Raw genomic sequence first — 24,154 nt, 5'->3', positions numbered from 1 at the left:
AAAACATTTGTAGTGAGGTAAAGTTTAACATGTGCAAAGGGAAGTTTAATAAAACATTTGTAGTGAGGTAAAGTTTAACGTGTGCAAAGGGAAGTTTAATAAAACATTTGTAGTGAGGTAAAGTTTAACGTGTGCAAAGGGAAGTTTAATAAAACATTTGTAGTGAGGTAAAGTTTAACATGTGCAAAGGGAAGTTTAATAAAACATTTGTAGTGAGGTAAAGTTTAACATGTGCAAAGGGAAGTTTAATAAAACATTTGTAGTGAGGTAAAGTTTAACATGTGCAAAGGGAAGTTTAATAAAACATTTGTAGTGAGGTAAAGTTTAACATGTGCAAAGGGAAGTTTAATAAAACATTTGTAGTGAGGTAAAGTTTAACATGTGCAAAGGGAAGTTTAATGAAACATTTGTAGTGAGGTAAAGTTTAACATGTGCAAAGGGAAGTTTAATAAAACATTTGTAGTGAGGTAAAGTTTAACATGTGCAAAGGGAAGTTTAATAAAACATTTGTAGTGAGGTAAAGTTTAACATGTGCAAAGGGAAGTTTAATAAAACATTTGTAGTGAGGTAAAGTTTAACATGTGCAAAGGGAAGTTTAATAAAACATTTGTAGTGAGGTAAAGTTTAACATGTGCAAAGGGAAGTTTAATAAAACATTTGTAGTGAGGTAAAGTTTAACATGTGCAAAGGGAAGTTTAATAAAACATTTGTAGTGAGGTAAAGTTTAACATGTGCAAAGGGAAGTTTAATAAAACATTTGTAGTGAGGTAAAGTTTAACATGTGCAAAGGGAAGTTTAATAAAACATTTGTAGTGAGGTAAAGTTTAACATGTGCAAAGGGAAGTTTAATAAAACATTTGTAGTGAGGTAAAGTTTAACATGTGCAAAGGGAAGTTTAATAAAACATTTGTAGTGAGGTAAAGTTTAACATGTGCAAAGGGAAGTTTAATAAAACATTTGTAGTGAGGTAAAGTTTAACATGTGCAAAGGGAAGTTTAATGAAACATTTGTAGTGAGGTAAAGTTTAACATGTGCAAAGGGAAGTTTAATGAAACATTTGTAGTGAGGTAAAGTTTAACATGTGCAAAGGGAAGTTTAATGAAACATTTGTAGTGAGGTAAAGTTTAACATGTGCAAAGGGAAGTTTAATGAAACATTTGTAGTGAGGTAAAGTTTAACATGTGCAAAGGGAAGTTTAATGAAACATTTGTAGTGAGGTAAAGTTTAACATGTGCAAAGGGAAGTTTAATGAAACATTTGTAGTGAGGTAAAGTTTAACATGTGCAAAGGGAAGTTTAATAAAACATTTGTAGTGAGGTAAAGTTTAACATGTGCAAAGGGAAGTTTAATAAAACATTTGTAGTGAGGTAAAGTTTAACATGTGCAAAGGGAAGTTTAATAAAACATTTGTAGTGAGGTAAAGTTTAACATGTGCAAAGGGAAGTTTAATAAAACATTTGTAGTGAGGTAAAGTTTAACATGTGCAAAGGGAAGTTTAATAAAACATTTGTAGTGAGGTAAAGTTTAACATGTGCAAAGGGAAGTTTAATAAAACATTTGTAGTGAGGTAAAGTTTAACATGTGCAAAGGGAAGTTTAATAAAACATTTGTAGTGAGGTAAAGTTTAACATGTGCAAAGGGAAGTTTAATAAAACATTTGTAGTGAGGTAAAGTTTAACATGTGCAAAGGGAAGTTTAATAAAACATTTGTAGTGAGGTAAAGTTTAACATGTGCAAAGGGAAGTTTAATAAAACATTTGTAGTGAGGTAAAGTTTAACATGTGCAAAGGGAAGTTTAATAAAACATTTGTAGTGAGGTAAAGTTTAACATGTGCAAAGGGAAGTTTAATGAAACATTTGTAGTGAGGTAAAGTTTAACATGTGCAAAGGGAAGTTTAATAAAACATTTGTAGTGAGGTAAAGTTTAACATGTGCAAAGGGAAGTTTAATGAAACATTTGTAGTGAGGTAAAGTTTAACATGTGCAAAGGGAAGTTTAATAAAACATTTGTAGTGAGGTAAAGTTTAACATGTGCAAAGGGAAGTTTAATAAAACATTTGTAGTGAGGTAAAGTTTAACATGTGCAAAGGGAAGTTTAATAAAACATTTGTAGTGAGGTAAAGTTTAACATGTGCAAAGGGAAGTTTAATAAAACATTTGTAGTGAGGTAAAGTTTAACATGTGCAAAGGGAAGTTTAATAAAACATTTGTAGTGAGGTAAAGTTTAACATGTGCAAAGGGAAGTTTAATAAAACATTTGTAGTGAGGTAAAGTTTAACATGTGCAAAGGGAAGTTTAATAAAACATTTGTAGTGAGGTAAAGTTTAACATGTGCAAAGGGAAGTTTAATAAAACATTTGTAGTGAGGTAAAGTTTAACATGTGCAAAGGGAAGTTTAATAAAACATTTGTAGTGAGGTAAAGTTTAACATGTGCAAAGGGAAGTTTAATAAAACATTTGTAGTGAGGTAAAGTTTAACATGTGCAAAGGGAAGTTTAATAAAACATTTGTAGTGAGGTAAAGTTTAACATGTGCAAAGGGAAGTTTAATAAAACATTTGTAGTGAGGTAAAGTTTAACATGTGCAAAGGGAAGTTTAATAAAACATTTGTAGTGAGGTAAAGTTTAACATGTGCAAAGGGAAGTTTAATAAAACATTTGTAGTGAGGTAAAGTTTAACATGTGCAAAGGGAAGTTTAATAAAACATTTGTAGTGAGGTAAAGTTTAACATGTGCAAAGGGAAGTTTAATAAAACATTTGTAGTGAGGTAAAGTTTAACATGTGCAAAGGGAAGTTTAATAAAACATTTGTAGTGAGGTAAAGTTTAACATGTGCAAAGGGAAGTTTAATAAAACATTTGTAGTGAGGTAAAGTTTAACATGTGCAAAGGGAAGTTTAATAAAACATTTGTAGTGAGGTAAAGTTTAACATGTGCAAAGGGAAGTTTAATAAAACATTTGTAGTGAGGTAAAGTTTAACATGTGCAAAGGGAAGTTTAATAAAACATTTGTAGTGAGGTAAAGTTTAACATGTGCAAAGGGAAGTTTAATAAAACATTTGTAGTGAGGTAAAGTTTAACATGTGCAAAGGGAAGTTTAATAAAACATTTGTAGTGAGGTAAAGTTTAACATGTGCAAAGGGAAGTTTAATAAAACATTTGTAGTGAGGTAAAGTTTAACATGTGCAAAGGGAAGTTTAATAAAACATTTGTAGTGAGGTAAAGTTTAACATGTGCAAAGGGAAGTTTAATAAAACATTTGTAGTGAGGTAAAGTTTAACATGTGCAAAGGGAAGTTTAATAAAACATTTGTAGTGAGGTAAAGTTTAACATGTGCAAAGGGAAGTTTAATAAAACATTTGTAGTGAGGTAAAGTTTAACATGTGCAAAGGGAAGTTTAATAAAACATTTGTAGTGAGGTAAAGTTTAACATGTGCAAAGGGAAGTTTAATAAAACATTTGTAGTGAGGTAAAGTTTAACATGTGCAAAGGGAAGTTTAATAAAACATTTGTAGTGAGGTAAAGTTTAACATGTGCAAAGGGAAGTTTAATAAAACATTTGTAGTGAGGTAAAGTTTAACATGTGCAAAGGGAAGTTTAATAAAACATTTGTAGTGAGGTAAAGTTTAACATGTGCAAAGGGAAGTTTAATAAAACCATAACTTGGTGGTCACTGCTGTTTCATTTAGTGTCACTACCATCTGAACCAGAAAACCAGAATAGAACGTTATTCATTGGCTGAAAGAATTCTCTAGACCTATCACACTTTGTGTTAGATAAACGGATAGGTTGATCGTTGGAAGCTACAGTTTGATTGATCATGAACTGTACAGACATCATCTAGCTAGTAGCTACCACAATTGTAAATTATTTTCGAAATATTTCCCGTAGTCAATGGCATGGTCAAATATATACCCTTGGAAAATGTATTGGCCCACAGGGCTGGCTATAAAATTATATTGTAAGACCGCCGTGTATCTAGGAAGCAGTGGGTAACGCTGGATATAGATACAGATACAGACACGGTGAGCATACACATACAGACACAGACATGCAACCAGCGACACGTCTGTCTATACACGTTGATATAACAAATGTAACGTTATGAAATTTCGTTTAATAATCTCGAGCTCCACGCTAAACCCTATTTGACCTCACATTATTCGGCAATGAGATATCGTTAAAAAAGGGTCAGAGGTCAAGTTATCGCCACGAAATCCGTGCACCACACGCTCAGTCACGTCCGCGTGACGCTGTACGGGAGTCGTAATTGACAAACCCAGATCTCCTTCCGGTATGAACATATTCCAGTGCTTTCTCCTGCTTTGATGATATAATGGTTGATAGAGTTTCTTTATAATTTGAAGTATTCACCTACAGTTACATTAGGTTTCAGTTTTGTTCAGAATGCCCCCACTCCCGTTAATTCATGGCTCAATATAGGCTGGGACAACAACAGTAGTCTGTCTCACAGTGCCTGAACCGTGCCTGTATTTTTTTCCCCTACTGCCTAGTCTTCCTTATAACAGGCCTAAGACCTAAATGAAGCCAAGAAACGTATCAACTCACTGGGGCTCCTTTTCAATTTAATTGGGAGGACCATTTCTTTCGAAGACAAATATATAAATATATCCAGGGACTATCATGCTTAAACGGATCCAAGGGCGGGGTTGATCTCCCCACGTACCCCAAGTTCCCACACACGTACACATACACACACCACCCCAACCACCTCACATTATGTCCTTAAAGTTTATTAAATGTTTCGTGTAAACGAGTGGAAATGAAGTGTGCATCTCCCTTTCTTAAGAGTACCCCACCTTCACAAACAAGCCGCATCCGCCCCTGTAATGGTCCACACCTAGACTTGGGAGGTTGTGTTTAATGGTAATTATAGTATTCCCAGAAATTATTGAGAATCATGTTGCGTCATGTAACTCATTACGTTTATTAACTTCTGGCGTTTTACTTACATAAACATGTTAAAACATCATCCTCTTACAGTCTCAGTCTTGTTTTAGTACTTTGTTAGACCTCCTCGCTCAGCAATGCATGCCTGAATACGCCTAGGCACACTACCCATCAAAGTTTGTAGGTAATCGTGTGACAGGGTATCCCAATATTGGACCACCTCGGCCTTCATATCTTCAATATTTCTCAGTCCCTTTTGGTTTATTCTGTCCTTCATGACTCCCCACACATTCTCAATTGGGTTTAGGTCTGGGCTGTAACTGGGCCAGTCTAAAACTTGAACATTTTCGCCCGACAACCACCGTTTTGTGTAGCGCACAGTGTGTTTTGGGTCATTATCATGCTGGAAAATCCAATCATCTTCATACAATGTTTGTGCTGTCGGAAGAAGGTCACCATTTAGAATGTCAACGTATCTTTCTTTTGTCAAGTTTCCCGTGAAAACACACAACGGTGTCACTCCGCGAGCCGATATGCCACCGCACATGTGAAACTTCGGGCTATGTTTTGGTCGCTGGTAGATAGGTTTGACAGTATCTTTGGTCCATATTTTCACACAATTAGGGAAAAGCCAAACAGAACTTTCATCCGAAAAGAAAACATTATCCCAATCTTGATTTTCATGAGCCCGACACCAGTTTAAACGTTTTTCCTTTTGTGCATCTTTCATCAACGGCGAGGGAATTCCACGTTTTTTCACCCAAATAAGTCTCTGTAATTCCTGCCTAACTGTTTCATTGCATACCTGAGGACCTCCTCTGCTAATCATTTCATTTCTGATGTTCACAACACTTTTCAATTTGCCCCTACTCACAATCTGCCCAAGTCTTCGGCGATCCACAACACTGAATTTCCTAGGCCGACCTGCCCTTGCTTTGTGCTCTATCCCGGTTCCTGTTTGAATATTCTTCAAAGTTCTGTATACTGTAGACAGAGGAATACCATGTCTACAAGCGAACACTTTAGCATCAGCCTCACCCCTTTCAAAATCATCTAGAATGAGCTTTCTTTTCTCTCTTGCTGTAAATTCTGCCATGTCAACACACGAAGCCGTCTGCTCAGACAAGGAAGATAACTCTTGACGTAATGAGCTGCCTTCTAAGCCTTCAAGAGTTGTCTCCCTTATTTTGTATGCTTAGTGCATAGTGAAAGCCCTTTTTCCAATCTTAGCATCATTAGAAAAAAAACAAAGATTTTCTCAATAATTTCTGGGAACACTGTATAAAGAGGTCAACGTGAAAAGAAATACTTCTCTTGAGGGCTCTTTGTAAAGCTGTGAATTCAGTCATTCAGTGAATTTTCAGCATTTTAGATTCAAGATGGACTTGCACAAGACTCTATGGTAATCAGTAGTTTAAATAAGAAAATTCTAAAAAGGCATAAATAACAGACTGGCGTCCTAGACTCGTCTCTTTAAAACATAGAATTACTATACATCCATGGGCTTAACAGTCTTACAGGCTTGAGCAAGGCGTGATTCGAGTCGCCAATTAGAGTTATCTTTCTTTGGAAGCGAAGGCTCGCTCTTGTATTTGTGTCTCGGGGTATTTTATTTCAGTTGTTTGCAAAATAGACCATCTGTGCACTTTTCGTGCTTTTTAACAAGGGAAACCTTTATTTCAGTTAGTCTGTAGATATCCGTGATTTCCACTGAAAAGCCATAGGAATATGTGGAATTATCCGTAATACAATGCCGCTTGTCTTTACACTACGTCTTCTGCAAACGTTGATTTCTCTTGGGGTTGACATGAAATAGGACTAGATTTTACCGGAGAGATTTATCGTAACCGTTATCTCACGATAAAGCTGTTTTAAACGAACACAACAGTGACATGGGTACCGCCTAGATTAGGTCTACTACTAGTGTAAGTGTTAAAACATTCAGTGTAGATGCAAGAACAATATAGAATACTACAGGTACACGTGGTTTTAGTAACCTGAGTAGTCATTGTGACCAAGCACAAACTATGCTTCAAACTGCCTAGAGTATGAATTTCAGCAGGGGTGATGAAGTGTCAACAGTACAAGCGATGATCTTCATCTGGAGTCGATAATATTTAAACTGGTGGAGTAATTGGGTCAAACCTAAGTTGGATGGTATTTCAAAAGATGTAAAGGGGCGGATGAGGTCATACCGTGGTGGGGTGAGAAGTATGCAAGTGGGGTCATGCAGGGGTAGGGTCATACCTGGTTGCAGTTACATGGAAAGGGACGGATGAGGTCAGATAGTGGCTTAGATGAAATGAAAAGGGGTGAGTAAGAAGAGGTGGATGGGCTGTTACCTGAATGAGATGCGATTTAGAGGGAGTTATGGGGCCACCCATGGTTTGAATCATAGGGGTAGATCTGGTCAAACCTGAGTTACATGAGATTTAAAGGACCTTCTCGCCTCATATCTGGGCGAGATGAGATGTAAAGGGGCAGATGTGATCATACCTGGGCGAGATGAGATGTAAAAGGGCAGATGGGGTCATACCTGGGCGAGATGAGATGTAAAGGGGCAGATGTGATCATACCTGGGCGAGATGAGATGTAAAAGGGCAGATGGGGTCATACCTGGGCGAGATGAGATGTAAAGGGGCAGATGGGATCACACCTGGGCGAGATGAGATGTAAAGGGGCAGGTGGGGTCACAACTGGGCGAGATGAGATGTAAAGGGGCAGATGGGGTCATACCTGGGCGAGATGAGATGTAAAGGGGCAGATGGGATCACACCTGGGCGAGATGAGATGTAAAGGGGCAGGTGGGGTCATACCTGGGCGAGATGAGATGTAAAGGGGCAGATGGGGTCATACCTGGGCGAGATGAGATGTAAAGGGGCAGATGGGGTCATATCTGTGGCTTGATGAGTTATGACGTTGTGTTTGCATGGCGTGAAGGGGTGGTGACAAGTTGAGCATCTGTGATGTGACTCAATCGCCCGTGGAATATCCTCAAACCCACACTTGCATTAATTATACTCTCTCTCTCTTAAAAAACTAACATTACTTTTCTCAACATATAATCATGATCAAGACACCCAACCACCACCACTACCACCACCAGTAATTCCTGTTTGTACATATGTACAGTAGGTTAGTACAATTAAGCTGAGTCATGATTACTACGTTCGTCGGGATGTTGTTATTCACGTGACAATCCCATGACCAGCACTTGCTCGTGTTCAAGGCGTCAGCCGTGTGTCGCAAGTAACAGGACTTATTACTTATACACGTGCAGATAAGCTAAACCGGTTTAGATTAAGGAAACAATATAGTCTTTATAACATGGCGTCGTGTGGACTCCCTGAGCATTTTCCGGAAGCCAGCTGATAGTATTGCAGAGTGTCTGGGTGTCCCGGTGTAAGGGTGTCCAGGTATCACGGTGTCCGGGTGTTCGGCACAGTTACGCGTGTGATTATGGAGCTGTGCTCGTAGACATTAGAACAGTAAGGTAAGAAAATGACCTTTGCTTTGAAAATTACAGATACATTCACTGTTATGTAAAGCACTTCAAATACTAGTAGATTTGAATGATAGCTCCGTTTACTGTACATGTATGGCCGTGATGTGAACGGAGGAGCCGACGGATCTGTTAAACTGCCTCCAAAAGGCTTAACATTCTAGGAATATTCGGTGACATGAGAATATCTTTCCATACCTTCATGCCACAAAACCTGAATTATCACGTGCAGATTGTTGCTTGAATGACACTTCACTGTTACCTGTCCATTGCTGAATCTGAAAGGGTTTCAGACCGAGGCAATAATTATAGGAGATATATCGTCATATACCCAGTCTGCTTTGTTCCCTGTGTCTGAAAGTGGATTACTATAGTAGGAAGATAGTACTACCTCGAAGACAGGAGTTTCTCTTACACTTATGATGGCGTTTTGATATTAGCAACAAAACAACAACACAATATTTCTAGATATATATCTCAGCAAATTATTCATTTAAAACAATCAAAGCTCTTTCACGTGCAGTTTAGGTACTGGGAAAACATCAATTCAGTTTAAAATGTTTTCGCATTATAATTTAATCAAGCATTAAATGTATGCTTCACACGTTTAAGAGCGAAATCTACTTTATTTTCCAATTAGTTGTAATCTAACTGCTGATACCTCTTATCTTCATTTGCAACCGAGCGGCTTTGGTTTACCTCCATTTCACGATGATGACGAGACGGCTTTGTAAATGGTGCTCACTTGGAATATATACCTATTTAGTCATGGGTCTTATGGCTGGCTGTGTCAGAGCGTGCTGAAAATGTGATGAGGTGTTAAAACAATAAAATATGTTCAAATGAACTACTTTCATCAGCAGGTTCAAAATAATGGTCACAAAATACATGTAGTTTGTAGAAGACGTAGATAAAACTACACCTCATTTTTCATAAGTTCAACCCAAAACGTATTTGCGCTTAATAATCAACCAGTATGGTTTTGTTGGATATCATGATATCGACAACTACTGTAGGTGTGGCGTCATGGAAACAGTGACAACACACTCATCTATTTCTCAAATAACAAAATTACGGAGTTGTATTTATTTTTAAGTTTGATTTGTGTACCGGTTAGTTCAAGATACAAATTGGCTAGTAGCAGTAATATGTACATATTCAGAATGATGATGACCATTGCTGACCTTGACTTCTATTTCCGTTCTTATTCAGTGTCCATTGCTGCCAAACAAGTAGTTCACGGTGACAGTGGTGATTTCAGCTTGCATAAACCCAGGGGGAATCCCTGATGTGTAATTATGACTGTTCGTTTCTTAGTTATAATTGTTTGGCCATAAAACAATTGGACGGGTGTGTTTTACAGGGATAATCTTCAGATAATCTTTATCGTCTTCTATTCTCCCTGGTTGTACTTAGTTTTCTTTGTGTCTTACTTAGTTGTTTGTATGTGTTTTACTTAATTGTTTGTATGTGTTTTACTTAATTGTTTGTATGTGTTTTACTTAGCTGTTTGTATGCATCTTACTTAGTTGTGCGTGTGTCTTACTTAGTTGTGCGTGTGTTTTACTTAGTTGTGTGTGTGTCTTAGTTGTTTGTGTGTGTTTTACTTAGTTATGTGTGTGTCTTAGTTGTTTGTGTGTGTTTTACTTAGTTGTGTGTGTGTCTTAGTTGTTTGTGTGTGTTTTACTTAGTTGCGTGTGTGTGTCTTACTTAGTTGTGCGTGTGTCTTACTTAGTTGTGTGTGTGTCTTAGTTGTTTGTGTGTGTTTTACTTAGTTGTGTGTGTGTCTTAGTTGTTTGTATGTGTTTTACTTAGTTGTGTGTGTGTGTCTTACTTAGTTGTTTGTGTGTTTTACTTAGTTGTGTGTGTGTCTTAGTTGTTTGTGTGTGTTTTACTTAGTTGTGTGTGTGTCTTAGTTGTTTGTGTGTGTTTTACTTAGTTGTGTGTGTGTCTTAGTTGTTTGTGTGTGTTTTACTTAGTTGTGTGTGTGTCTTAGTTGTTTGTGTGTGTTTTACTTAGTTGTGTGTGTGTCTTAGTTGTTTGTGTGTGTTTTACTTAGTTGTGTGTGTGTCTTAGTTGTTTGTGTGTGTTTTACTTAGTTGTGTGTGTGTCTTAGTTGTTTGTGTGTGTTTTACTTAGTTGTGTGTGTGTCTTAGTTGTTTGTATGTGTTTTACTTAGTTGTGTGTGTGTCTTAGTTGTTTGTATGTGTTTTACTTAGTTGTGTGTGTGTGTCTTACTTAGTTGTGTGTGCGTTTTACTTAGTTATATGTGTATTTTTCTTAGTTTTGTGTGTGTTTTACTTAGTTGTGTGTGTGTCTTAGTTGTTTGTATGTGTTTTACTTAGTTGTGTGTGTGTGTCTTACTTAGTTGTGTGTGCGTTTTACTTAGTTATATGTGTATTTTTCTTAGTTTTGTGTGTGTTTTACTTGGTTGTGTGTGTTTGACTTAGTTGTGTGTGTGCTTGACTTGGTTGTGTGTGTTTAACTTAGTTGTGGGTGTGTCTTACTTAGTTGTGCGTGTGTCTTACTTAGTTGTGTGTGTTTTTTGCTTAGTTGTATGTGTGTTCTACTTACTTGTGTGTGTGTTTTACTTAGTTGTATGTGTGTTCTACTTAGTTGTGTGTGTGTGTTTTACTTAGTTGTGCGTCTGTTCTACTAAGTTGTGTGTGTGTTTTACGTAGTTGTGTGTAATTTGTGTGTAATTTTACCAACGTGCATATTTGCCCTTGTATATATGCTGTACTTGTGGAAGTTTATGCCAAACCCAGAGTAGAGTTTAATTAATATACCTGCTGATTTACACACACACACCAACAAATTATCAACATTTCTGTATCCCGATGTTGACGCTAGTCAGCCTTCAGCATTACTAAGGATCATTCAGAGCTGGGCGGACAGTGTTTGTCTGTGGGGTGTGAGGAGTTAAATATTTATGCAAAAACTCAAACTTTGGCCCATGAAAAGATTTCTGTAGGTATCACTCTTCCCTTTCGATTTTGATTTGAAAACATAGTTTTCACGTTAAATGTCAGCGTGGTGAATATGTCTCCCTCTCACCGTCTAGATAAATTAATTACAGACCTAATTTTCATATTCCAGTGCCTTCATACATGTGCAGGATTATTGTTAGTAATGGAACATTTTGGGTAAATACCTAATTCTGACCAATCAGAATGAACCATTGCTCAACGTGATGGCAGGGACGCTTAGCAAGTCTGCTCAAGTCAGGATAGACATGTTGATTGTATACTAGACGTTTTAAGTCTGAATTTACATTTTTATGTAACATGTTAATGAAATGACAGTATTACTGATATCTGAATACTATATCGTCTCAAAAATATATCTTTACACTATATATTGGATTATTGGAATAGTGTTGGATGTTTCTGACTTTGGCATAGTCGCAAGCTGAGTCTTGGATTGTAGAAAGGAACAAATTTCAACCTAATGAGTGGCCAAATGGATAGAAGTGTTTTCGGCGGGAGGGCCCGGTCCGATTCCCATGAGGTTACACTCTGTGAAGCCCATGACTAGTGTCCCCGCCACCATATTAATCCAGTTCTGTTAAAAGCGGCATAAAAGCATATTCACTCACTGCATATTTCACCTGACAACCTTGGTGCTACATGTTATGTGTTTGTTTTATACGACATGTCATGGCAAATATACCAAGATTCTAATCATGAATCTAAATATTATGGAATTGTTTAGATTCTAAAAGCGTTTAAGCACGTGTTATGGAACAAGGAAAGTGCTTAGGTCTGTGTTTAGAATCTAAACACATTTTGTGAAATTGCATTACCAAACGATCGATTTCAGATCACTTCACCGTCCACACATAAGCTGATGTGACACGACTTACGATGAAACCATCGCTGCTAGTTGGTATGTGGCTCTACGCCGAGTGCTTACATCGTGAGATGTTTGTTCTTGGGAGCCATATTTACCGTTATACTAGTAGAGCAACAGTCGTAACGACTACAATAGTTCTGATGTAGCCAAAAATGCACGTGATTTTAGTTATCTTTATCCATTTCATAAGCACATATTTGTTTTATTTCGGCATGACTCGTAAAGATCCTTGTTAGAAAGATCATCAGTATCCTATACGTATAAGAGGCGACTTACGGGATTGGTTCGCTCACTTAGTGGACACTTACCAACTATTTCCAATCGCAAAGATCGATTCTCATGCTGTTGATAACTGTATTGTCTATTTATTTACAGACCGTGTAACTGCCATATAACTGGAATATTGCTGTGTGCGGCGTAAAACTAAACTCACTAAATTATTCCATCATGTGTACACATCCGTATTCTAGTAATTGTTTTCAGTATGGTGAAAACTTTCAATGTTTGTTTAATGTAATCTGTAGTTAAACTTAAAAATGTGTACAGAATACTTGAGAAAGTGAAGTTTAAGTCTTATCTCAATCTCGTATGACACCGTATGAGTTTGTTTTACAATTTTTACTACCATGTTTCACTGTAATCGGGATAAACGGGGCTGTTTTGTCTAGGCTTTCATCGTGGTCATAATGGAAATTTTTCGGTTCTATGCGCGTCATACTAAATGACCTTAAAAGATGGCACTTGTTATTCCCATGCCTCTCTGTTTAGACTGGATGGTTAGTTGGATGCTTAATCGTTGTTGGACCAGACAATTCAGTGATCAACAGCATGAGCATCGATCTTGCTCTTTAAGATAAAACAGGGAACAAAGAGCTAGGATTCAGTACCCCGCTGTTAAATCGACTTTACTCCGGGATAACATTAGCACGTGCATATGCTGTACAAGACCAAATTCTAGTCTCTGAAATGAGGATATTTTACAGAAATAAAATTAGTTTGTTTTAAAAGTATGTGAATCAAATACAACATAATCGGCATTATTCCAGCCGTACGGTGAGGAGATTCAGTTTTCAGAAGAATTCCATACATTTCCAACAATCTTGAATAACTCACATCCCTTTCCCTCACTGTGAGCACAACCAATTCCATAATAATCTCTGTATACTGAAAGATACGACTGTTTACACTATATCATGTTTCTATGCCATTATTTTCTAGAAGGCGTATTATTAATTCCTTCCTACGTCCGCGATATAATACCTGTACTTCAGAACTTCAACGGTTCTAACAGAGTAACGTTCCTTTGTCGTGAGTGGATTCAGTCTCTACTATCAACCCATCCCTCTTCATAACCTTTTGGTGGTATTCCCCAAAGTGGTAATTCTGTACGATGGGGTTTAACATCAAAAATGCTTATCGTAAAAGGCGACAAATGGGATCGGTTGGCCAGGCTCGATGACTTGGTTGACACATGTAATCGGTTCCAAATTGCTTAGATCGATGCTCATGTTGTTGGTCACTGGATTGTCTGGCCCAGACTCGATTATTCACAGACCGCCGCCAGGTAGCTGGAATGTTGCTGAATGCGGCGTAAAACTAAACTCACTCACTCAACATCAAGATGACAGCCCGGAACATAACTGATGTTATCTAACGGTGTTACACCTAACTCGTGCACACCGTTTAACATTGAATATGTTCCCCCTTCAACAAATATGTTTGCATAGAGAGCTCTGTGTCAACATACATCTATTATTCAATTAGCTTAATGGCTCAAACCGCATGTTTTGCATCACTCCCAGCCACGAATCCGTTTTACACACATAACAGACAATGATTAACGACCTTTAAGAAATTATGTGTTATCTTCCCGACTCAGTCTATATTGACCAAAATCTCCGGAGTTACAGACCTACTTTATGAAGGATGAGGTTCGCTGAATAGGTTGGTTGGATAAAAAGTACAGAGCGTGGTAGGTGAAATTTACGAGGGAGGGGGGTGGGGGTGGGGGGGTGGGGGGGCGAGGAATGAGTAAATGGTTCTAAGAATTTTGATGGCACATAATTTTCAATTATAAAAATGCTACTAAGAATGTTATGATTAGGTATATTTAAATTTTAAAATACAGCTCCAAACAATGATCCTTCATATGTATTTTCCAAAAGTCATCCCAACCCAGCGCTACCCTTTATCAAATGGTCGAGCATGTTTGGTTCAGAGAGGATCACGGATTTGGGCTGTGGCGTTAGTGTGGTTTCTTCTCCTTTGATCATGTTGAATTTGATATTTATATATTTATATTTATCTCACACAAAATATAATTGAAAGAGTGGTGTTTTAATGTTCTTTGCACATCGCAAATTTATCTACAATGTAACATTTGTTGTAGTTTGGCTACAACAACCGGATTATACTTGACTCTTGATTGGAAATTTAGGCTACCATCCACATTATTAGGGAAGTCAGTGGCGGTACGGCTTAACACGTGTCCTTCAATTACTGGACGTCAAAATGGCCGACACGATAAACGTGACGGGAGAGATTTCCCAAGTTGTTACTCGTCATCGATCAATTGACCTATCGCTGAAAGGTGATTATAAAGATATGTCAAATGAATTCTTGGGTAAATTCGCAGATCGCTGCAGACGGTCACTATTAGTCTAGACAAGAGTCGAGTCGATAATTTGGGTGTGCATTTCTTCCTTCGGTCTACCAGGATGGATCTTAGTGTGATCTTAACCGTGCATAAGCAAGTTTTCAAGTGACCAAAATGGATACTTAGTGCTCATTTCAAAATCTGAAGGGTCTAAATATTCAGAAATAAGAAAGTCTAAAGGAAACACGCGTCGTTATTTACGTCATCGCAAGACAACGTTCTCATTGAACGTCTGAACGCAATGGCGGGCACGTGCCCGTATATGTATGTCGTATATTTGTTACAGTCAGATTGTGAAATCAGTCATTTTCTGAAATGAGCCAGAGGGTCAGACATTTCGCGTCATTTTGTGTTACAACAATCAATATTCTTCAGTCGTTTCATGAAATTTCATTTTATCTATATGTGGTGGACAAGGGTTTGTGGTTTGTGGTTTGTGGCTGCTCTGCTCATGAAAGAATATTACACGATATTTGTATAAGTCTGCATGCATTATATAACAAGATATACTCATGGGTCTACATGAAGGAATATTACACGATATTTGTATATGTCTGCATGCATTATATAACAAGATATACTCATGGGTCTACATGAAGGAATATTATACAATATTTGTATAGGTGTGCATGCATTATATAACAAGATATACTCATGGGTCTGCATGAAGGAATATTACACGATATTTGTATAGGTATGCGTGCATTATATATTAACAAGATGTACTCATGGGTCTACATGAAGGAATATTACACGATATTTGTATATGTCTGCATGCATTATATAACAAGATATACTCATGGGTCTACATGAAGGAATATTATACGATATTTGTATAGGTGTGCATGCATTATATAACAAGATATACTCATGGGTCTACATGAAGGAATATTACACGATATTTGTATAGGTATGCGTGCATTATATATTAACAAGATGTACTCATGGGTCTACATGAAGGAATATTACACGATATTTGTATATGTCTGCATGCATTATATAACAAGATATACTCATGGGTCTACATGAAGGAATATTACACGATATTTGTACAGGTGTGCGTGCATTATATAACAAGATGTACTCATAGGTCTACATTAAGGAATATTACACGATATTTGTATAGGTGTGCGTGCATTATATAACAAGATGTACTCATAGGTCTACATTAAGGAATATTACACGATATTTGTATAGGTGTGCGTGCATTATATAACAAGATGTACTCATAGGTCTACATGAAGGAATATTACACGATATTTGTATATGTCTGCATGCATTATATAACAAGATATACTCATGGGTCTACATGAAGGAATATTATACGATATTTGTATAGGTGTGCATGCATTATATAACAAGATGTACTCATGGGTCTACATGAAGGGATATTACACGATATTTGTATAGGTGTGCATGCATTATATAACAAGATGTACTCATAGGTCTACATGAAGGAATATTACACGATATATGTATAGGTGTGCATGCATTATATAACAAGATATACTCATGGGTATACATGAAGGAATGTTACATGATATAGACACATACATACATTGACATACAGTAAATTACAAACAGTATATGCACAGATGTCTACAGGCAGTATGTTACATGATATACACAGAGGTCTGTATGCAGTAAATATCACGAGGTATAATGTTCATCTTAGACAACCTAACTTAAAACAATTCACGAACACAAAATGGATTAATCTCAAACCAAGAGAATAGTATAACGTTATGTTATGCATGTACATACATTGATGTCAGTTACTTGACTTTGATTTCACCGGACACAAGGTTTTGTGTCCACCTCGTTCTTCGTGTTCCCACGCCCCGGGTCTCTCGTGACGGGTGCGAGAGCTAATATGTGAGGGTTCCAGCAGCAACGCTATAAAACACGTGTCGTGAGGGCGGAATAAACTGCCAATACAACCTAACAAACAATTCAATGGAAATCCTGTTAGTTGCGGTCTTCGGGATATAGGCCATGGTTATTTCCGTATCTCTAATGTTCGATCACTCGCAGTAAATGGCCACGTCACGCATCGCTGGCTCCGTGGGGTTGTGGAGGGAGGGGTGTTCGATCTGCGTCCTCTCAGCGGGGGGCACAGATGGGGAACACCTGTTGAGACATAGCAACTTAACATAAAAAAACGCGAAAAAATCGTTTGAAGTAAAAGGTCACGCCATGAAATGATATATCGGTAATCATTTATCGTTTTCCACGAAATGTTGCTTTAACGACATCACTACTGCAATTCAGTCACAGAATTAAACTGTGGAGTATGACTGGAAATGTCTCTAGACTGGCAATATATATGACACCGAGGCCTGTTTCAACAAACCCGTAGTGGCCTAGGTGGGTAAACCCATTTCTGGTGTCAATTGTGGTGTAACTGCTGCATTACTGCTAAAAGTGGTGTAAAACAGAACTCACTCAAACAACGCCTTAAACTGAGAAAACACGAGGGGCTGAATTTTTAAGTTTTCTGAAAATTGTCATTCACTGTGAGTATGACGTTTTGTGCAGAACAAACGAACAGTGTATCGTTGTGTTACGTACAACTCCAAGTATCAACAGGATCCTGTTTAATCATCCGGGTTAGTTTGGAAATCTCACTGTACCACATACCGGTCAGCTTGGCATTTACCGTGCAGCACCCGGATGTAATGAAGTGTGCATTACACTCGGAGCAGTTTAAATCATTATTGTGCAACTCCTAACTCTTGGAAAAAGCATTATTGTGTGACACCTTAGTCAGTTTAAACCATTACTGTACATCGTCCTGGTCAGTTTAAACCGTTACTGTGCATCGCGCGGGCCTGTTTAAGCCATTCCTATGCCTCGTTATAGTCTGTTTAAACAATTACTGTTGTTCGCCCTGGTCAGTATAAACCGTTACTGTGCATCGTTATGGTATGTTTAAACCATTACTGTACATCGCCCTGGTCAGTTTGAACCGTTACTGTGCACCGCGTGGGCCTGTTTAAACCATTGCTGTGCCTCGTCATGGTCTGTTTAGGCCATTGGTTTGCATCGCCCTGGTCTGTTTAAACCATATTATTGTGGACGAAAACAACCGGATTAGTTACAATCGGGGGTGGTGCCATACCCACATTAGTTTGGGCTAGCCTCTCATACGACAGATGAAGAGAAAATATGTCTGTTGAACTGAGATGAGCCAGTTGAGGGGAAAACACGTCTGTTGTTCAGACGCTTGGTGAATGGAGATGCCAGTTGAAAGGATAACACGCTTGCTGAAGGGAGGTGCGTCAGTTTAAAGCATAACACGCTTGTTGAATGGAGATGCGCCAGATGAAAGGATAACGCGCTTGTTGAAGGGAGATGCGCCAGCCAAAAGGATAACACGCTTGCTGAAGGGAGATGCGCCAGCTGAAAGGATAACACGCTTGCTGAAGGGAGATGCGCTAGCTGAAAGGATAACACGCTCGCTGAAGGGAGATGCGCCAGCTGAAAGGATAACACGCTTGATGAAGGGAGATGTGTCAAATGAAGGGATAACACGCTTGCTGAATACATGCTCCAGTTGAAGGGGTGACTACTGAAGGAAACCTTTCCCGTTGAAGTGAATACCAACATGTTGAAAGGCAGATTCGGCTGGTCAAGGTAGACACAGTTTAAAGAAGATGCACCTATTGGCGGGATGACATGTTCTTCATGGGGGAAATTAACACCTCAGGCAGTGTAAGGCAACTGAAACATTTTCCGCCATGGATTTACATTTCTCACTTTCAGCCTCATATTGGGTGCACCTGCTTAAATACATATGACTGAAATGTGTGCACAGTTGACAGGAATTTAAACCCGAGTTGGCGGTGAGTAACCCAGTATGGGTTTTTGTGCCAACATTTTGTTGGCTCTGTGTATGCTCGTTCATCCTGACAGCTTTTCTATAATGATTGTATATTTCACCCTGGTGACAAAACTTGTTCCCGCTGCTTGAAAAACGATTACGACGTAGGACCAGACATCAACTCAAAGTCTGGATGGCCATTATAGCGGAGAGGTCGCTTGCGTTATTACTTGGAGAAACAACCTCAAGCATGATTCCATTATGTTGATGGACTCTTATTTATCTCTTACTCCACTTGTCAATATTGCAATTTAGGCAAGTGAGATCGGGCGAAGCGATTGCCCAAGCAGCTCGTAATAGACATGAAGTGACGAGCATATCGAAGGAAGTGTATTTAACACAAGCTGCGTTCTCCAGGGTGCAAAATGATCAGCCATACCCAAGCCCCTTAATAGGCTCCACTTGTAGCAACCTTTATAGGATTTCCATTCAGCTGACTGTGGACGGTTGTAGACGGGCTCAACAGTGCCCATCTCGGTTCCTGCAACAGCGATCGTCTCCCAGGCTTATATGCTTTGATTAACAACCATGTAAACATACGGAAGTGTGTTACACGTTTTACTGGGCTAGGCTATCAGGGGTCATCCTGATCGCCAGCTTTACCTGCCTGCCATACGGCGATTACCGCCCGTCGTATAACGTCTTAATGCCTTGATCGTCTTTTAATAGTGCCTACGTGCCGGGGCAGAAACGTTTCTTATCAGGGCTGGAAAGCTCACGTGTAATCGACAGTGAGTGAGGCTTCGCAGTGAAAAGACAAACCGTTTTCATTTCTACTGCTGGCGGGAACTGAAGGTATCGGGGTTGGTAAGTAGTGAGTATAGTGTGTGCGCGGTCGATGGCAAATATTGATTTGACTCTGTACGGACTACGAGGGTTTGCTCAATGGCTTCCATTCAGGCTAAAGTGCTACTAATTGTGTCCCGTTGATAGAGCTTCCTCGTGTTACAGCAGCTGAGCGAGACCCTGGCTTATTCAGGTCGTTTTACTACCCTACTATGTGACGCATGTGTAGGAAACAATCTGCTTGCCACCTAGCTAGCACTAGAGGCTCGTCTGTCGTAGCGCCTTGGCCTGATCGACAGCGCTGGTGCACTTGTAGCCGAAGAAGACGGATTTGTACGTGGGACAGGTGTCAGGAGTGTAGAGACAGCGGGATAACAGCACGTGGCCCAGGACCGAGGCGAGTGGGTGAGTCGGGTGTTGCTTGTTGACGCCTGTTGCCAACACAGATATATAGCTTAGTGGCAGTTTCCCTCCATCTAATGAATGTCGTCTTGTGGATGTTGGGGCGCTGTCGCGGTGAGTATGTGCCAGTTCATCTTGTTTATCGGATACATTGACGCGCTTGTGTGTAAATTCATCTGCCATCGCCGTGACTGCCTACTGGCGAAGCGGGCGTCATGTTGTCACAACATGTGATGGCGTACATCTCCATCGGGACGTACAACCAGGCTGTGACATAGTCTTCTCTCCTGTCTTTCCCCATTTGCATAAATGAAACAGATTGTTGGCACAAATGTTAAGACAGTTCGAAGATCAATCATTGATCGGCATTGTGTGTTAGCCTATTCGGTTGTTATTTATCGCCATATGTAAAAAATCGCGAAAAACCGCTTTCGTGTCGAGGGCACACATGTTGTTTCAATACTGTACTATTTGGTCTTGTAACACATGTGTTAAACTAGGTACAGAATACACATATAGGACACAGATATTGCTAAATCGGTTTGTACATTACGGATCACGTGTTGCTGAACACCGAGAGGATATTACTGTTGTTATCATCAGTTTAATTGTGTTCATCATCATTGTCGTTGGTTATTTTTTTCCATCACAAGGCTACGGTCATGTACGACCGCTAGCAAGCCAACTTGTTTAGGAATCATCATCACCATCATCATCATCATCATCATCATCATCATCACCACCACCACCACCATCATCATCATCATCATCATCACCATCATCATCATCATCATCATCATCATCACCACCACCACCATCATCATCGTCATCATCGAGTGTTATTTGGCTCCCATACACACACCTTAATAATGCAAGACATAGTTAATTAGCTAACAAATACATTAATGTCATCACGGAAGTTATAGTTTCATTGAATCGTATCTATCTGCATTAGAGTCGTGCACGACGGGAGGCAGATATACCACATGTAGATCTAATGTCAAATGTCGGGTCGCCCGCGGCTTATCACTGGACGCAAATGTCATCCATGCCTTGTTTGTCCAATACACTATGTGATATGAGAGCTATCCTGTCATGGACAGCGTTACCGGTTTGACGTATTAGACTATTAGATTCTCTTCAGATGCAATCCATAGTTCATATAGTGCTGCTTTATACTCCGTATGCTGTTGGCGATGTCCTTGTTGCACAGCTTGATGGTCGCAAACCGTACATGCACCAACAAATTTATTAGAGTCACGTACAACGTGTCGCGGTGTTCCGGCGTCCCCAGTAATGCAGTGGAACTATGTCCTGCTATGCAATTCTATGTATCGCGGGGAACCACCGCCGGACATCTCTATAGTACGTGGAAACACTACCTCCATCGGGAATGTATGTTTTGCAGTTTCCTCCAATGGAGTGGGGACTACATGCCATATAACTGCATACATCTTCAGAGACCCGTATGTATCATGCAACTGGTGACTGTCACACCGTTACGTATAACTGGTGTATATTTGCCGTATCACATATCACTCTGGTGCCTGTCACGTATCATATAACTGTTGAGGTTCACGTGATATCACATTGTTAATGAATCTGTGTCACGTCGTATCATATATCACATACTTTAGGTTACTGTCACGTCGTAACGCATGCTGTCATTGTTTTTAAACAATTTTTAAAGTCATATACCATGCGGGCACTGGCGCTAATGGTATGTCAAGTTTCAAATGTTGGAAGTGGTGCTTATAACGTGCCATGTAGTTCCATTTTCGGTTGTCACGTCGAATAAACCCGTGAAGATCCGGGTTAGAATTGATCTTCTGTAACTCATGCTTGTCGTAAGAGGCGACTAATGGGGTTGGGTAGTCATCATCACTGACTGGGTTGACACGTCTTCGTATCCCGATGGCGTAGATCGATGTTCATGTTGTCGATATCTGGATTGTCTGCTCCAGATCCGATTATTTACAGACCACCGCAGGCTGAAATATTGCTAAGTGCGGTGTAAAATAAAATCACTTAATCACTCACGTCGCATCACATGCTGGCAGCGGTGCTTATACGATATGTCACATCGCTTCACATTATGACAGCGGTGCTTATATGGTATGTGACATCGTATCACATGCTGGCAGTGCTGCTTATATGATATGTCACATTGTATCACATGCTGGCAGTGGTGCTAATGCGGTCTGTCACATCGTATCACATGCTGGCAGTGCTGCTTATATGATATGTCACACTGTATCACAGGCTGGCAGTGGTGCTTATATGATATGTCACATCGCTTCACATTATGACAGCGGTGCTTATATGGTATGTGACATCGTATCACATGCTGGCAGTGCTGCTTATATGATATGTCACATTGTATCACAGGCTGGCAGTGGTGCTTATATGATATGTCACATCGTATCACATGCTGACAGTGGTGCTTATATGATATGTCACATCGTATCACATGATGACAGTGGTGCTTATATGATATGTCACATCGTATCACAGGCTGACAGTGGTGCTTAGACGATATGTCACATCGTATCACATGCTGACAGTGGTGCTTATATGGTATATGACATCGTATCACATGATGGCAGTGTGGCAGTGGTTCCTTATGTAGTTTGACACGTCGCGTCATACAATATCGGAAAGCATAATGTGCACAGCTTATCTTCTCTCCGCCGACTGTGACAATTTGTTATGTCACAAAAACTGCTCCATGCCTCGTCCATACCGCAGTCAATACTGCCATGCTGCATGACCTTTTTCCGTATATAACACGTTGATTACAGGCAGTCACAGTACACTTGTTGGCGATCCTGGTGTGCACGTGTCATCGCCTGACTAGAGCTTCACAGCATCCAGAGATCTTTGACACCGAACATAAGGATCCACGCTTGCGATAGTGATCTCATTATTTGAGAACATGGTCGCGGAATATTATTAAGGTACGCTAATACCGTCGGTCTTATAGTCATAGCAACTGATTCAGGAAACCTTTGTTCGTAACACATTGAATTCTAAAGGTTATCAACCACGTGGCCAAGGCACATATAACATGACTGCAACTGTAGATGTCAGTGCCTGTACATTGATTGGGGAGCAAGCTCAGGTTTATGGCGAGGAAGTACGTCGAATACAGCTTATTTAGCTTTACATACAATAAACAACTACAGAAGAAAAGCAATGACGGGGGCAAATAAGTGAGGAGAGAGGAGTTCAGCTTAAACCCAGAGCATGTCCAACCAGCATAAGTATCTTGAGCGTCTCTAAACCGGCAGTCGGAATACCACGAACAGTGCCTAGCATTATATATACACAATGACATTTAGAATGTAGTCTCTTACATTTGGGATTACACTTTCCCAGTAAAGTACAGATTCTAGTACTTTTGTTAGATACAGCCGCATCCGGGATCGAACTCACACCCTGAGAGTCGGGCACTAAATCGCCAACGCACAAAGTCAACGGTCCTTACCCACTAGAAAAGTCATGGATATCGCGATGTCTGAGCGGGTTTGGTGGCTGACTTTGTGTGCTGGGTCTTATTTGCCTGTCTCTGAGAGTGTGGGTTCGAATCCCGGATGGGACTATATACTTGATTAGAAACAATTTACAGATGAGGAGGCTACAACGGACAAATAAGCCCAACAATGACACTGCCGTGGACTTACCGTTGTGATACGCGTAACAATGACACTGCCGTGGACTTACCGTTGTGATACGCGCAACAATGACACTGCCGTGGACTTACCGTTGTGATACGCGTAACAATGACACTGCCGTGGACTTACCGTTGTGATACGCGCAACAATGACACTGCCGTGGACTTACCGTTGTGATACGCGTAACAATGACACTGCCGTGGGCTTACTGATGTGATACGCGCAACAATGAAACTGCCGTGGACTTACCGTTGTGATACGCGCAACAATGACACTGCCGTCGACTTACTGATGTGATACGCGTAACAATGACACTGCCGTGGACTTACTGAGGTGATACGCGTAACAATGACACTGCCGTGGACTTACCGTTGTGATACGCGCAACAATGACACTGCCGTCGACTTACTGATGTGATACGCGTAACAATGACACTGCCGTCGACTTACTGACGTGCCGACAGACGCGGCCCAGGCGGTAACCGATA

General features: G+C 39.7%; 1 protein-coding gene across 3 annotated transcripts in view; it reads left to right on the top strand.

Annotated features, from left to right (window-relative positions):
- The window catches only part of LOC137293649 (DNA ligase 1-like), a 69,494-nt gene that overhangs the window by 8,611 nt on the left and 36,729 nt on the right, over positions 1–24,154 (top strand). The window contains exon 1 of one of the 3 annotated variants that reach the window (XM_067824323.1): positions 19,468–19,612. The exons of 1 other annotated variant lie outside the window; for it this stretch is intronic. The gene's annotated coding sequence lies outside the window, so the exon portion shown is untranslated. Of the gene's footprint in view, positions 1–19,467; positions 19,997–24,154 lie in introns of those variants that run through there. One more of the 3 variants, XM_067824322.1, reaches the window with a different exon arrangement.

Source organism: Haliotis asinina, chromosome 8, assembly GCF_037392515.1.
Source record: "Haliotis asinina isolate JCU_RB_2024 chromosome 8, JCU_Hal_asi_v2, whole genome shotgun sequence".
NCBI lineage: Eukaryota > Metazoa > Mollusca > Gastropoda > Lepetellida > Haliotidae > Haliotis > Haliotis asinina.
This window is presented reverse-complemented; position numbering and strand designations above follow the sequence as displayed.